This window comes from Manacus candei, unplaced genomic scaffold (genome assembly GCF_025592945.1).
Source record: "Manacus candei isolate 608988 ecotype Guabito, Panama unplaced genomic scaffold, ASM2559294v1 h1tg000045l, whole genome shotgun sequence".
NCBI classification, from domain to species: Eukaryota; Metazoa; Chordata; class Aves; order Passeriformes; family Pipridae; genus Manacus; species Manacus candei.
The window spans coordinates 6008180-6024839 of record NW_026138093.1 but is presented as its reverse complement, the minus strand read 5'-3'; the positions used below and the strand labels follow the sequence as shown (position 1 = coordinate 6024839).

General features: G+C 50.1%; 1 pseudogene; it reads right to left on the bottom strand.

Annotated features, from left to right (window-relative positions):
- The window catches only part of LOC127474811 (zinc finger protein 208-like), a 1297692-nt pseudogene that overhangs the window by 261369 nt on the left and 1019663 nt on the right, over positions 1-16660 (bottom strand).

Below are 16660 nucleotides of genomic sequence, written 5' to 3'. Positions count from 1 at the left end.
AAAGGTTTTCTAATGTCTGGAAGACTAAGGACAGGGGCATTTATCAGATCTTCTTTTAATCTTTCTAGCCTGCTCTCGTCCTCGTCGCTCCACTTCACCAGTCCTTCTTTAACTAGCTTCTCATACAAGAATTTTACTTTATTACTGTAGTTCTCTATCCACTGTCTGCAGTATCCTAAGAGACCTAGAATTTGCCTAATTTGTCTTTTATTCTTAGGCATAGACAAGGGCAGTATTCCTTTCACTTTATCAGGATCCAGTCTTTTACATCCCTTACTTAACCAATGCCCTAGATATTTTACTTTTTCCTCTGTAAATTGTAGTTTGGACTTGGACACTTTCAGACCCTTTTCACCCAGGAAATTCAGGAGTCTGATACTCTCATCTCTCACAGTTTCAGCATCTTTTCCAGCTATTAGCAGATCATCAACATACTGTACTAAAACTGTTCCTTCACAAGGTTTGAAGGACTCTAATAGCTGTTCCAGGGCTTGCCCAAACAAGTTTGGAGACTCTGTAAACCCCTGGGGCAAGACTGTCCACCTCAGTTGTTGTTTTCTATGAGTGTCTGGGTCTTTCCACTCGAAGGCAAAGTAATTTCTACTCTCCACCTTAAGGGGACAGGTCCAAAAAGCGTCTTTCAGGTCTATCACACTGTACCATTGATGTTCCGGGGAAATTTGGCTTAGTAAGGTGTAAGGGTTAACGACTACTGGGAACCTTGTCACTGTTTGTTTATTGACCTCCCTCAGATCTTGTACCAGTCGGTCGGTCCCATCAGGCTTTTTCACAGTTAGGATGGGCGTGTTATGGGGAGACATGCAAGGTTCTAGAAATCCCTGTGCCAACAGTCTCTCTATAGTAGGCTTAAGGCCGATTCTTCCTTCATGAGGGTTTGGGTACTGTTTTACTCTAATAGGTTTGTCTGGATCCTTCACAGATATTTCAAAGGGCTCAATATTCAATTTTCCTACAGTCTCAGGGGTATACCACACTTCTGGACTGATCCTTTTTTCATCCTCAGCCATAAGGGCATAGATTTTCACCTTCAACTTTTGCTCTGATACAAAATCTTTGGTGACTGAAACCCTAACATGATGCACATGGCAGTCTTTTAGATCAAAACAAATCAGTGCACACCCTCAAAATGCAGTAATAGCACTCACAAATGGAAACACAGATGCCCTCTCCAGATCTGTTTCAAAGCATTTTACCAAGTAAATAGAGCAACAGAAGCAAATTCCAAAGTATACAGGTTCAATAGACATGTTTGTGTCTGTTAACAGCAGAGAGATTCCAGTGTTATGTATTTACCTTTGTGAAGACTGGGCCTGCTTCCTACAAACATGGTATAAATACAGTTAAACTACAGCTCAGACCACTGTATAAAAGCAGGTATAAAAAGCTTAATTACCAGTAGCATTATGCTGCCTATATTGTTAAATGGGAACTCTGTCATCAAGATGTAGATTGGCTTGTGAGCACTGAATTAAAGAGCTCTGAAATGAAGAGTAAAATATAAGTACTCTGTAGAAACATCAAGGAAAAAAAATCTGTTTTTAACACATTTTAAAATGAGAGGTACTAATGCACGGTACTGTATTAGAACATCTTTAAGTAACAATTTGATAAACATAGATTTGGGGATCAAATCAGAACTTCAATATGATGTCTTTATGTATAGTTATCTGTATGACTATATGCACTCAGAATACAGGTCCTACAAACTGATTTACATGTGCACATGAGCAAAACATGAAAATGCAAATATATTGTTTGTACTGAGTATCTCTCCAGGTGTCTATTTATAGATTTGGCTCTTTTTCAATATTTTTTATTCCAAAATGCTTTCAAATCTTTGCATGTGTATGTGTTCTCTCATAAAAAAAATCACCCATAAGGAATCCCTATACATGTGTCATTTGATGAGGTCACTTTTCTGTGTTAAGTTCCCTGGAATACACCCACCCTAAAATATGACAGCTGATCCATTTGGAAACTCACCAAAGGACAGGTGAGCTTCGTTTCTACTTTCCTTCATGATCTCCTAAGATTTGATATTCAGAGGCTGAAACTTGATGGTCCTTCCTTCTGTCCTGATCTGTCTCCTCTAAGCCCTCCTTTTCCTGTTCACTTGGCTTCCACTACCTTGTTAGCTTGTCATCCCACCCGCTTTACACCCCAAAATAACACGTTTTTCCTCTCCCCCTGTGAGCCATCACTACTTTTCTCTCAACCATCTTCCATCCAAGTCAGCAGCTCTCTTCCCTGCCAGTGCTGCTGCTTGGAGAGCCAGAAATCCTGGGCTGTCCTTTGCCTGTTGATAAGCAAAGCAGTGGCTTCTTCCCCCGGGGGGGGGGGGGTAGGGGCTGAAAGTGTCACCTCCCCCAGACTGGGACCTGGAATTCCAACCACATTCCTGACCTTGGGTTTCACAGTTACCCATCAGTTTGGGTGAGGGGAAAAGAAAAAAGGTGAAGAGATTACAGCAGCAAGTAAACTGAGGCTTAGTGTACCTTCATTTTCTCAAGCTGTTCTGGAGAAATAAATAAAAACAGTACTATGGGGAAAAAAAAGTTCAGGCCAGGTATCAGTTTCCTGAATTTGATCAGGGAATGCAGAAGAAGAACATGCCTTCAAACACACATCTGCACTACACTTATCAAACTGTACAGTGCAAAATCTGACCCCAAGGAGTCTGTACAAAACAGTGGGAATGGAATCAGAGAGGGTAAGGAAGAAATCTTCAGCAGTGCCTGTCCCAGTCAAGGGGCATTACTGAGCAGCACCTACATTTCCATGGCTCTCTGGGCAGGGAATTTTTCAGGTGTGCCAAACAGCACATCTTGAAGCTTCTTCCCACTGAAATACTAGAGACATTTCAGGGCATCTGAACAGCCACATTCTTAAAGCACATCTACCTCAAGGCAAGGGAAGAAGTGAGATCCAGTGGCACTTGGCAGAAGCTGCCCAGTGCATTGTGTCAAATGGGTATTTACCCAAAGGAGCAACAAGCTCAAGCCATCAGGGAAAGAGCCAGATGATGAAAGGGTGTTAGCTGCTGAGAATTTCTTTGGGAAGAAGTAGACTGTTAACCTGAGATACAAATTTGCAATATACCATGGAACCTTATTCAAAGTCCAGCTGCAAAATACCTTCTTGTTAAGAGTGTGAAATAAATCCTGAAGTGTCATGAAATATGTGATTTTCTCTTTATTCTCAATCAGTAATTAAAGAATCATAACTCAGAAGTGATCTCACTCTGTGCTCCAATGACATTAACATTAGAACAATGTTGTCAATGTCTACTGGTCTCTTGTGCTCCTCACTAGAAGGCACTTGGTGCACCCCTGGATATCCTGCTAATGAGGTAAAAAACTAACCCTTCTAAAGTTCCAGATTTTCCTCACCTGTTTGGACACAGTTGGACAAACTGGACCAAGTTATTACTTGAAAGCCACCTGCTGGATTTAGCATTAATTATTCCTTGTTTTGATCGTAGAGGAAAAAAGCTCACACAACACAATCTCTGTGGGCCCAACAGAGAAAACATCCCCAGGGTCTTGTTAGAGCACAAACCTGCAAACAGGGATGACAGGTCAGAGAATCACAGAATCATCAACATTGGAAGAGACCTTCCAGATCTTCTAGTCCAACTGTCAACCCAGCACCACCAGAATCACCCCTAAACCCCATCCCAAAGCGCTACATCCAGATGCCACCTGAATGCTTCCAGAGACTCCACCACCTCCCTGGGCTACTTGTTCCAATGCCTGAGCACTCTCTCAGTGGAAAAAGGGTTTTTGAATATCTAATATGAACCTTGCCCAAAGCAATTTAAGGCCATTTCCTCTCTTCCTGTCACTAAAGGCTTTGCAGAAGAGACCGACCCCCACCCCACTAAAACCTCCTTTCAGGTCATTGCAGAGAGCAATGAGGTCCTCCCTGAGCCTCCCCTTCTCCAGACTCAACCAGCCCAGTTCCCTCAGCCGTCCCTCAGCAGACATGTTTTCCAGAGCCTTCCCCAGCTCCGTTCCCTTCTCTGGACACGCTCCAGCCCCTCAAGGGCCTTTTGGCACTGAGGGGCCAGAACTGGACACAGCACTCCAGGTGGGGCCTCCCCAGAGCCCAGCACAGAGGGGCAATCAGTTCTCTGCTCCTGCTGGCCACACTCTTCTCCACAAAGGCCACGATGCCCTTGGCCTTCTTGCCCCCCTGGGCACACTCTGCCTCATATCCAGCCGCTGTCAGGCAGCACCCCCAAGTCCCTTCCTGCTGAGCAGCTCTCCAGCCCCTCTGCCCCCAGCCTGGAGCGTTCCAGGGGGTTGTTGGGACCCAAATGTGGGCCCTGAAACTTGGCCTTCTTGATCCAGCCTGTCCAGATCCCTCTTCAGAGCCTTCCTGCCCTCCAGCACATCCACACTCACACCCAGATCAATCAGTCTCCCAAACAGGACAAAGTCTGACCACCAGCAGTCCAGGGTGTCAGTTCTACTGCCCCCTCCTTCCTCCACCCAGAATGGAAAATCATTTTGGGGTCTCTGTGCCCAATGGCTCTGACCACCACATCCCCCACCAGTCACAGAATCATGGAATGGTTTGGGTGGGAAGGGACCTTAAAGAGCATCTCAGTCCAACCCCCTGCCATGGGCAGGGACACCTTCCACTAGACTCAGAGCTCACAGCCCCATCCAACTAGGCCATGAACACTTCCAGGGATGGGGCAGCCAGAACTTCTCTGAGCAACCTGTGCCAGGATCTCACTACCATCACAGTGCAGAAATTCTTCCTAATATCCCATCTAACCCTTCCCTTTCTCAGTGTGAAGCCATTCCCCTTGTCCTGTCACTCCAGGCCCTTGTCCAAAGTCTCTCTCCATCTTTCTTGTTGGCTCCCTTCAGGCACTGCAAGGCCACAATTAGGTCACCCCAAAGCCTTCTCTTCTCCAGCCTGAACAATCCCAATTCTCTCAGCCTTTCCTCACAGCAGAGCTGCTCCATCCCTCTGATCCTCTTGCTGCTCCCCTCTGGACTCGCTCCAACAGGTCCATGTCCTTCCTGTGCTGGAGCCCAGAGCTGGAGGCAGCTCTGCAGGGGTGACAACATTACAGCCCTGTGTGTTCCAGCAAGGACACTGTGGAACATCCAGGAGTAAAGGGGCCATTGTGACACTGTAGGGCCTTCTGGAGCCAAAGGAACCCTGGGACACTGGGCAATCTCATGGAATCAAGGAGCATTGTGACAACGTGAAAACTCATGGAATTAAGAGGCCATTGTGATAACTGTAAGGCCTCATGGAACCAAAGTAATCCTGGGAGACTGTGGAAACTCATGGAATCAAGGGGCCATTGTGACACTCCAGGGCCTCATGAAATCAAAGGAATCCTGGGACACTGTGGAATCTCATGGAACCAAGGATTCATTATGCAATGAAGGGCCTCATGGAACCAAGGGAGCTCTGAGACATTTTGGGCCTTCATAGAATCAGGGGCCATTGTGACACTGAGGAACCTCGGGGACTCAGAGGCCACTGTGACACTGCAGGGCCTCATGGAACCAAAGGAACCCTGAGACTTTTCAGAACCTCATGGAATCAAGGGGCCACTGTGACACTGCAGGGCTCATGGAACCAAAGGATTCCTGGGACACTGTGGAAGCTCATGGAACCAAGGGGCCACTGTGATATGTGGGGCCTGATAGAACCAAAGGAGTCCTGAGACATTTTGCAAACCCATGGAATCAAGGGTCCATTATCACACTGCAGAGCCTTACGAAGCCAAATGGACCCTGTGACTCTGTGGAACCTCATGGAATCCAGTGGCCATTCCCACACTGTAAAACCTCATGGATACTGTCAGGTTCCCATTATTAAAAGATGCCTCTGCCCAAATTCAACTGCAAAGGAGACCATGTGCCAAAGTCAGCAGTCCAGGTTTGATTTAACAGTAAATAGGAGGGAGAGAGAGAGAAAGAAATGGAAAGAGAGAGAGAGAGAGAAGAAGGGGGTGGTGGGAAGACAGTGAGAGAGAGACAGAGATGAAATAAATCTATCACACCATGGAGATCCCTGAGGCTCCCACCGGTCCTTCTTCACCCTGTTCTGCTTGGTGGAGGGTCACCAAGTTGTGCTTCTGGGCTATCACTTTTATACAGCCCAAGCCCCGGGTATTCAGGGGGGTAGATGCTGTTCCCACAGCTTGGGCTGGCACGTGGAGAAGGACTTGCTTCCTTTCCCACAGCTTGCCATGGTGGGAGTTTTGCCCAGTGTGCTTCCAGTCTGCAGGTGGGAATCTTTGTCTGGATGGGTTCCCCAGACCTGCCTTACCAGCCCTGGCTTCCTGTTGGGGCTCTCTGCTCTTTCCCACACACTGCACAGTGCAATTCTGTCCTGGGGGCTACTTCCAAAGCTTCACCTCCCTTTAGGCCTTGGAATTAAAGGCCTTCCTGTTTGCCACCAGTGCTTATGTGTTGCGGTGTCTTATGGGATTTTCCTGCTTTGACAGTGTTTTGAGACAGTTCATTGTGCCCTTCAAGTCCTTCCATGTGCACACACACACCACTCTCACCAGTGTCTGGCTCTCCAAAGAACACAAGCCCTGATGATTTGTAGCTCCCACTCCAGTGGTTGGCACTTGGAGCTCCCTCCGTACCCAGAGCTCAGAGCTCCCTTGTGCCAGAAAGTTTAAAGAGATTGTGCCTCATTCTGACAAGACAACCCTTGGAAAAAGTGTCCCTCTGTGTTTCCTGGGATAAGAGCACTCTATTGTCATCTTCCAAAACCTTGGAGAGGTCCCAGAGATCCCTCAGGAAGGAATTTGGGGCCTCAAGCACAAGACCCCTATATAGAGGCTGAGGACTCAGGGGTCAGTGGTGTGAAGATTGAGGACAGTAGAGGAGTAGCCTGAGAGGTCTGGAAGGGGGGTGTCAGAGCTGGTGAAGCTTTTCTTCCTGTCAGAAAACAGCCTAAGAAAGAACTTGTGCCACCAAGGGCAGCTGGGGTGGCCTAGACTGGTGACCAGAAGTAAGAAATTTCCCTCTGAGGTCAGTGTTGTGGTGCAATGTCACAAAGGAGTCTGGATGAGCCCAAGGCTTTGTGTGTGCAGGAAGAGCCAGGGAGGACGCAGAGATGTCAGTGCAGGAAGGTGCCAGCCAGGTGGGGCAGCCGGGGGGATGACGACAGCCTGCAGGGAAAGGGGCAGGGCATGGACACCGTAGGACAGCCTGGGCTGGAGAGGAGACAGGGAGGGGGAGAAGCTGAAAGGCCCTGCCAGAGCCACCTTCTGCAGGCCTTTGGCCAGGGCTGCTGTCTGTGCCCCTGATGCCAGGAGGAGGGGAGTGGCCCTTGCAGCCCTGGGGCCTCATGGCCTCCTTGTCCCTGCTCAGCAGCCTGGCAGGTGCCACCCCATGGTCCTGCCCTTGGCATTGCACATCCCACATCCCAGTGCCCCAGGAAGAGCCCTGAGGAATGAGGCAGGGACAGGATCTCCCTTCCCAGGGGCTGGGGGTCAGGGCTTGGCCTGTTTGATTAAGGAAACAAGTCCACTTTTCCTCAGCATCAGAACCACCTTTCCCTTGCTTGTCCATCTTTGTCATCACTGTCTGCAGTTTTCTTCTCTAACTGGAACCTGGGGACACGTTCTCAGTTGTGTCCCTCAGTGAGACTCATTAGCACTAAAGGAAACTTTAGAGTTTCAATCTCACTTTGACTTCTTGAGAAGTTGTTTGAACTTCCTCTCAGGGACTGAGTCTCATGTAAACAACACCAAACCCCCCCAAGGGTCATTAAATGAGCTGGGCCTGCTGCTTTGCTGCTGAGCTGGGCCGGGCTCCTGGCACACTGGGAGCCCCTGGCAATCAAGAAGAGCTTCAAAGAGACAGCTCTGCTGGTGAGCAGCTCCTCTGCACAGCCCAGCAGGGCTGAGGGCACTGCCTGCAGCACCCAGGGCAGGGGAGTGAGACAGAGAGAAGTTAAAGGCTGTCAGATGTAGAATGATGCTGAGACCTCACTGGGGGAGAATTTTTAACAGATCTTGGAACAGGAAGTCTGTTCATGCAGGGCAATGGGACTGCAGCTTTTGGAGGCATCTGGGAAAGCTGGCACTGCCCAACAACTACAGATTCTCTAAGTGCAACTCTGAGAGCATCTGGAGTGCAGAGGAGGAGGACATGCTCAGAGCTCCAGCTCCCTCTCAGAATATTTCCAAGACAAAGATTTTTATAAGGTTAAAGAAATTTCCTGAGATTGTGTTTCCAGTTTCCAACTCTTGAGGAATGGGAGGAATAATTAAGAAAGTATTAATTTTGACAAGTCCCTGAGACATCTGAACTGTGAGTGCTCAGTAGGTCTGTCTGAGCTTCCTAATGTGCTTTCAGCCACTGCTCTGCCTGTGGGCAGCACCAGCATCACCTCTGCTAGACCCATCAGGACTAGTCTGAGATGTCTTTTTTGCACCTGCAATCGGAATATGACCCCTACCAGTGCAGCCTGTGCTGCTGGGGAAGGAGTTGAGTCTGCTTAAATCAAATGCCATCAAAAGGACACTTGGTTGTCTCCCTGAGGTTTCCTTCCAGGATGGAAACCTGTCCATAAACATCTCCTTGTTATGTGAAACCCCTGCACAGTGATGCTAAAACAGAGAAAATGCTGTTCAGTAGCGACCCAGCACTGGAGCTGAAGGAAGATCTCCTAGGAAATCAAAAGGCTGTCTGTGTGTGACATGGGGAGTGTCTGTAGAATACAGCTTTGACTTTGTTTAGATAAGTCCAAGCTTACTGGCCTCTTACTGTCTTCTTCTCCTGTGTTGGAAACAAACACCCAGAGGCAGCAAATGTCCAACAGCAGCTCCCTCACCCAGTTCCTCCTCCTGGCATTTGCAGACAGGCGGGAGCTGCAGCTCCTGCACTTCTGGCTCTTCCTGGCCATCTCCCTGGCTGCCCTCCTGGCCAACGGCCTCATCCTCAGTGCTGTAGCCTGGGACCACCACCTGCACACCCCCATGGGCTTCTTCCTGCTCAACCTCTCCCTCACAGACCTGGGCTGCATCTGCACCACTGTCCCCAAAGCCATGCACAATTCCCTCCAGAACAACACAACCATCTCCTACACAGGATGTGCTGCACAGCTCTTTTTCTTTTATTTCTTCATGTCAGCAGAGTTTTCCCTCCTCACCATCATGTGCTACGACCGCTACGTTGCCATCTGCAAACCCCTGCACTACGGGACCCTCCTGGGCAGCAGAGCTTGTGCCCACATGGCAGCAGCTGCCTGGGCCACTGCGTTTCTCCATACTCTGCTGCACACAGCCAACACATTTTCCCTGCCCCTGTGCCAGGGCAATGCCTTGGGCCAGTTCTTCTGTGAAATCCCTGCCATCCACAAGCTCTCCTGCTCACACTCAGGTTACCTCAGGGAAATATGGCTCATTGGGGTTAGTGTCTGTTTAGTGTTCGGTTGTTTCATTTTCATTGTTTTCTCCTATGTGCAGATCTTCAGGGCTGTGCTGAGGATCCCCTCTCAGCAGGGACGGCACAAAGCCTTTTCCACCTGCCTCCCTCACCTGACCGTGGTCTCCCTGTTTGTCGGCACTGCCATATTTTCCGACCTGAAGCCCCCCTCCATCTCCTCCCCATCCCTGGACCTGGTGGTGGCAGTTCTGTACTCAGTATTACCTCCAGCACTGAACCCCCTCATCTACAGCCTCAGGAACCAGGAGCTCAAGGATGCCCTGAGGAAAATGATGACTAGATGCTTTTCAAGAGCAATAACCTGCCTCTTTTCTTCTGTACAACACTCATTGTGTAACCATTTACTGGCCCAGCCTGCTTTCTAAAGCTTTTGAGAGTGGTGGTGGGGGCCGTTTCCTACATTTTTTCCTCTTTTAATGTTGTTAACACAGAAATTTATTCTCCATCTCATACCTAATTCACTCTCTCTTTGTTTTGACCCACAATTGTGTAAATGAGGGATCATTCTCTGTGTGCATTTAAAGAAAAGAAAAGTTTCTGCAGCAATTTCTTTGTTAAACATCCTGCCTTTGTTATTCTGTACATGAGGAATCACAATCTCTGAGTAGAATAAAGGTCTTGAATTCTTTTTTCCAGATTCTCCCTCCAACAACTTCCCTGAAGCTGGAGGGCAGTGCTTGTGTGCAGAGGAGAAAGGGTAAAGAGTCCTGGTACAGGAGCACTGCCAGGGAGCAGCAGCTCTTGGCCTTTTCAGAGATACTGTTTTTCCACTGCCTCCCTCTCCTTTCTGCTCCTTGCCCAAGGCCTGAGTGCTCTGGCAGCTCAGTCCCTGCTGTGTGTCAGTCCTGTGACCATGGGCAGGGACAGGCCCTGGGCACTGCTGGGACAGAGCTGGGCTCCTTAACATCATTTCCATCAGGAAAGGGGATCCCCCTGGGCAGTTCCTGAAGGCTTTGTTCTTTTTGAAAGGTTGGTGTAAAGAACAAGGCCAAGGAATAGACTCTCCAAAGTCTCATTGCTTTGCTTGTTTCCCCATTCAGTCCCTGCAGTGAGAGAAGTGACTCACTGGGGTACTTGAGGGACTGAGGGCTGGTTCAGATGTTCTGTGCTGGTGGCCAGTGGCAAATGGTCTCCACGTCACCTGCCTGGGGCTCTGCAGCTTGTGAGGGCTCTGATGGCAGGTGAGGACTTGTCTGTAGGAACTCAGGCAGTGCAGGAGAGCACAGAGGATCTGCAGGGACAGCCTGTCCCATCCAGTCAGCAGGGAATGGAGCCCTGGAGCAGAATCCTGCCCAGGGTGGAGTTACCAAAGATCAAGTACTAAATGTCCCTGTGAACTGGTAAAGGAGAGTTCTGCAACCCCAGGGGAGGCAGCAGGAACAGAGAAAGGACTCTGGTCAGTGACTCGTCTCACCTGCAGTGAACTCCCCTTGTGCCTCCCCAGTTCAGGGGGGGCTGTACCAGAGCCAGGGCTGGGCTTTCCAGGAGGGTGTCCTGAAGAACTCTCCAGCCCACAGGCTGCATGGAGTGGAGCCCTGCCCTGCCCTTTGTGCCATTGGAAACAGCCCATGGTCCTGCCCAGCCTTGTTCTTGGCTACTGAGCCTTCCAGGACTATGGCAGAGGGTGGAGAGGAGTGATCCCCATCCTGCTGGGTCTGCTCCCCACCCTGACCAGCATGGCCAGTGCAGGCTCAGCCCAGGGTGCCACAGCCCCTCCCTGTGCAGAGCAGCACCTCCAGCTCAGGGCCCTGCAGGGATCCCAGGCTGGGATTTGCAACTGGCAGGGGTAGCCTGGACACACTGACCTGGGCAAAGGGATGTCCCTGGAGAAGAGCAAGGCAGCATTTCTGGGCCTGCAGAGAGGAATCCCTGACACAGAGAAACCTCTTTCTGCAGCCCCCCCTGGGGACAGGCTGCTCTGTCCCTGGGCCAGGACTCTGGGCTGGGCTGGACAGAGGGGCTGGCACTGAGGGGCACAGTCAGGCTGTGCTGGGCATCTCCTGCAGGTGATACCAGGGCTCCAGCAGTTTCCCTGACCTCCACTTCCTCCTGCCATGCTGAGTGTCCAGCCCCTGAGCTGATGGGGATGCTGAGACTCCTCTCTGTGCCCCAGGAGCTGCTGTGCCCTTCAGAGGGGCTGGGGCTGTGGGGGGAGTGCCCAGAGCTCTGCAGCACCCTGGGCTGGGCACTGCTGTGGGGCCAGACCAGACTGGGCTGCTCCACCTGTTGACCTCTCTAATGAAACCACTTCTAATTTTCTCCTGAAGAACCATGAGAATATGTGTTGTGTCCTGAGCACTAGACTGGACCCTTGGGATAATAGAAAAGGTTTTGGAGTCAGGGATATTGAGAAGGCTGGGCAGTGTCACTGGGAGACCTCTCCCTTGGAAAGGCCAGAGCCAGCCCAGAGCTTCCTGGGGCCTTGGCAAAGGCAGACATGGAAGCAGTCTGCAAACAGGGTAGCAAGGAGGGTTGGCAGAGTTCCAGACTGCTCAGGCTCAGCAGGGAAGGGGATATGACAAGTCTTCCTGCAGCCATTGCCAGGCATGGGAAGGACAAGGCAGGGATTGCAGAACCCCTGTGGGAGGGAAAAGAAGGGGATGTTCTGTGCCCAGACTGTTTCAAGGCTCTTGACATTGTCTCCTGTGATCTCCTTAGAGCCAGACTGGTGACAGCTGGACTGGAGAAGTGAAACATGTGGTGAGTGGGAAGTTGAATGACTGATGAGGGTCAAAAGTCATGGCACAAATTCCTCTTGGCAGCAATTCCCAGGTGACATCCATCAGGGACCAGCCCTTGACCATTCCTATGGAACATCTTTATTATGTCTCTGGGTGATGGGATGAAATGCACTTTCCACTCCTTTGTGGATGATGCCAAGTTGCAGCAAGTCTGTGAGAAACCTTGTCTAGTTAATGGTAACTAGGACAAAAATGTGGTCAAGATGAGTGAGTGGGATAAACTTGTCTTGCCATCAGGTGCCCAGCAAGGCCCAAGACAATGAAGAAAAAACTCATGGGTCAGAGGAAAGGAAAATCAAAAGGAGGGAAAAAGACCAAACACAACCAAACCAAACCCAAACAAACACAGAATGAGAGAATATGCTGAGGTGGAAGGGACCCACAAGGATCATCCAGTCCAACCCAACTTTTCCATTGCCATCTGCCCCCACCCCAGCAGGCTCTGAAGCAAAGCACGGCTTAGGTCCAGCCCAGCTCTGCTCTGACAGAAAGAACCTGCAGTCAGGGACAGGAAGAGGACAAAGTCTTGTTTAACCAGCCTGAGGAATAATGGGATCAATGACCTCCTCTATCCCTGGGCACTTGAATGACCCTGTAGATCAGGTTTGGTAGCAGGGAGGGGGATGCAGGTTTCCCTTAGGGAAGAGGAGATCAGGAGTTGACTCTGTGTCAGAGAGAGCCAGTTTCAGGTGGCTCCAAAATGGACCGGCCAGTGCCCAAAGCTGAGCCAAAAAGCAATTCCAGAGGCACCTCTGTGATCACCCTTTGGAGAAAGGATAAAATCCAGGGTGCTGTAACCCAGAGAGGAGTGAGAGAAATGGGGGAGAAACAACCCTGCAGGCACCAAGGGAAGTTGAGAAGGAGGAGTGAGAGAGCCTTGGTGGGCACCTGGCAGCCAAAAGCCAACCCCCAGCCCTGAGAGCCACAGCTGAGCCCAGCACAAAAGATTCTTTAGGTCTGGAGGTTCTTTGCAGCAGCTTTTTAGCAGAGCTGCCAGCTGGGCCATCAAAGGGGATGCTCAGCTGGGTCTGAAACCTGGGAGATCCTTGTCAGCCTTGGCTCTGCAGGATAAGAAAGAACTATAGAATCCGAAATAGTTTGAATCAGATGAGACCTTTATAGGTCATCTAGTCCAACCCCCCTGCAATGAACAGGGACATGTTCAACTAGATCAGGTTGCTCACAGCTCTTTCTAACCTGGCCTTGAATGTTTCCAAGGGTGGGGCATCGATGACCTCCCTGGGCAACCTGTGCCAGTGTTTCACCACCCTCAGTGTAAAAAATTTCTTCCCTATATCTAGTTCAAATCTGCTCTTTTTTAGTTGAAAACCATTATCACTTGTCTTACTACAACTAAGTCTGTGCCCATCCTTCTTATAGGTATGATATCAGGAGCTCCTTACAAGCCTTGACCAAACCAGCTGAGCAATGAAGAGCCCCTGGACTGGACCAGGGTGTGGTGAAGTGTCCCTGGACTGGACCAAGGGTGTGGTGAAGTGTCCTTGCACTAGACCAGGTGCTCCTGGATGATAAAGGTGGGAACAATCCAGAGTGGAACAGCAGGGGAACACAGGATAATCAGTCATCCCATGAAAGCCTTTGAATATTCCCTGCCTGAATCACAGCCCTAATGGAACAGTTTGGATACAATTCCCAAATAGTTTGGAAACTCCAGTCATTCCTGACACCAGGATGGAAATTCAGCAGATAACTAAAGCCAGTCCCCTTGTGAACCCACAACCAGCAGGGCTGAGGAAGGCCCTGGCAGCTCCCCAGCACCTCCCTCTCACTGGGACACCTCTGGCAGCCTCTCCCAGCTCGGGAACCCTCCAGTTTGCAACACTCCAAAGACCCTCCCTGATGCCCAGGACAATTCTGATCCCCCTCCACAAACACTCCTCCAGCTGTGACCCTTGTCTGGTGGGAAACACAAAGGGATTTGGGGGAGTGTTTCCCTGACAAGAAGGAGAATTTGGGAGAGGGACCTTTGCGCACCCAGCTATTGATGTGTCCACACAGCTCTGCCTGGGTGTGGGTGTGAATTGTCTGTGGTGTGAATGTTGTTATTGTGAATCTGTAATTCAGTCACTGTTAAAATTGTAGCAAATGCTATTGAATCACCTGATAACTGTTCAATTGGTCAATGGTTAAGTGCTACTAATCTCTTTTGCCCCCTTGTCTTTGGATCCAAATCCTTTTGTGCCCTGACCCTCTTGCATCCCAAGGCTCTGTGTAAATCATTCCTATTCATCAAAAAATATATATTTTTCATGACTTCCACTTTAAAATCTTCCTCCTTAGCTAAACTACAAAACAACTCCAATTAGCTGTAGAACTCTTGAAGACAATTAAAGGAATAGTAATATTTTTTTTCAGTGTTTTAATGGGTCCCACAGTGTGTTTGGAGTTGCATCAGCTGTCAGTCCAAGATGGACCATGTCAGAACTGGTGAGGTTGGGGGGTGAGGAGCAAGGTTGATCAGACAGGGTCAGTGTGGATCTCCTGAGGAGACACTCAGCATCAAGATCACTTGGAGAACACCACTATCTCCTCTTCTTTGAACTAAAAAATATCCATCCTTGAATTAAAAAAAAAAAGTACAAACTTGGAAGACTTGTTTTGAAATTGCCTTGAAGACAATTAAAGGAAGACAAGGAGATCCTGAGGGATTTCTGGATTTTAATGAGCCCCAGGGTGTGTTTGCAGCCCAGCCCATGATCCTGAGGGACTGAGAGAAGATTGAAGCAGCTGCTGAAGAAGTCAGAAGCCAAAGTGCAAGTGCCTTGAAGCATTGCTGGGCCCCACTGAGGGCAGGCACTGCCAAAGCCTCCCCAGGGACTCCTTGGAGCAGCTCCTTGGAGGCCAGGAGTGCAGGCAGACAAAGGCTCTGGGCAGGCCCCTGCAATGCTGAGCAAAGCCTGCCTTGGTTTTGTGGAGCACAAAGGCCAAGGGCTGAGCCCCAGGCCCTGGCCCAGCAGATCCTGTCCCTCCCGGCTGGCTCAGGGCTGTTTGGGGGGCACTGGGATGGGAGGGGGAGGAACAACAAAGGCCCAAAACTGGGCAACCCCTGCCAGGCTCCTGAGGGAGGGGCGAGGCAGAAACCAAGTGCAGAACCTGCCAGGCAAGTGTCTTGTGGTGGCCTGAGTGGCAGAGGCAGCTGCCAGAGGCAAGGGGACAAAGGCCTGGGTGCCTTTGGGCCTTGCAGCCCTGCCAGAGCCCTTGGCCATCTCTCCTGCAGGCTGTCCTGCCCTGGCCCTGCTGCTGCTCTGGCCTTGCAGGCTGCACACACCCCTCCTGCTTTCCCACCCCCTCCCAGCAGCATTTCTAGACCCTCCCTGATGGCTCTGCACCAGCTCTGGCTGTTGCCATGTGCACTTGGCCTTCTGAACTTGGATCCTGAGCCCCTGTGCCACAGGACATCCCTGCCAGAGCCCAGGCCCTTCTCCTGGGGGTCACTGCAGAGCTGAGCAGACCCAGGTCACCTCCCATTCCTCTGCCAACCCCCTGGGCCTGCTCTGGGCCCTCCAGGTCCTTGCCCTGCTCCCAAGGGCTGTGGGGGTGCTTAATGGTCAGGGCTTGGGGTTTAGAGCTCAGGGTGGGGATTAGGCAGAACTTTGGGAGGTTTGTTGTTCTGCTGGCAGTGTCTGGTTCATGATTAGGGGAAGAGCTTTTTAGGCTGAGTTAGGATTAAAGCTTGGCTTTTCATACTGGTAATACAGATTTGGGATTGGGGTGGGCATTGGAAGACAAATAAGAGTCTGGAGTTCTGGGTTTGGGCTTTTTCTGGTTTGGAATTAGAGCAGTGGTGTCCTAGTTAGAACAACTGGGACCGATTCATCACTGGATAGGTATAGCCCAAACCTGTGTATTCTATGGCCCTCCATGCCATTTCCCAGAAACTCTTGTCAAGGGGGGGGGGGGGGGAGGGCCTGCCTGTGGGGGGATGTTCCTGTCCTCATACCCTTTTATGGAATTCCTTGCTCTGAGCATCCTCATACCCTTTTATGGAATTCCCCACTCTGAGGGAAGGATTGACCATTCCTTTTATGGAATTCCCCACTCTGAGGGAAGGATTGACCATTCCTTTTATGGAATTCCCCACTCTGAGGGAAGGATTGACCATTCCTGCCTGAACTGGAGAATATATAAACCTGGAGTTTCAGAACTTTTCTACCACTCGTGGGATCCAGAGGAGAGGAAGACTGCAGCTCATCGCTCTCAACCAGTCTGAGACCACCACCCTCAACTGGACTGCAATCACCACTTTTGACCAGACTGCAACAGCTCTCCCACCAGCAGGTTTTTTCCCTTCTCCCTTTACTTTGGACTCGGGGGGGAGGGGGGGGCCCAAGGAACACCACTTTGTTCATGCCCCAGGGTGCTGGGTTATACATTTGGGTTTTGTGGGTTAAGACCAGTTGTTAGTTTGTATAATTGTACTTATTGTATTATTTT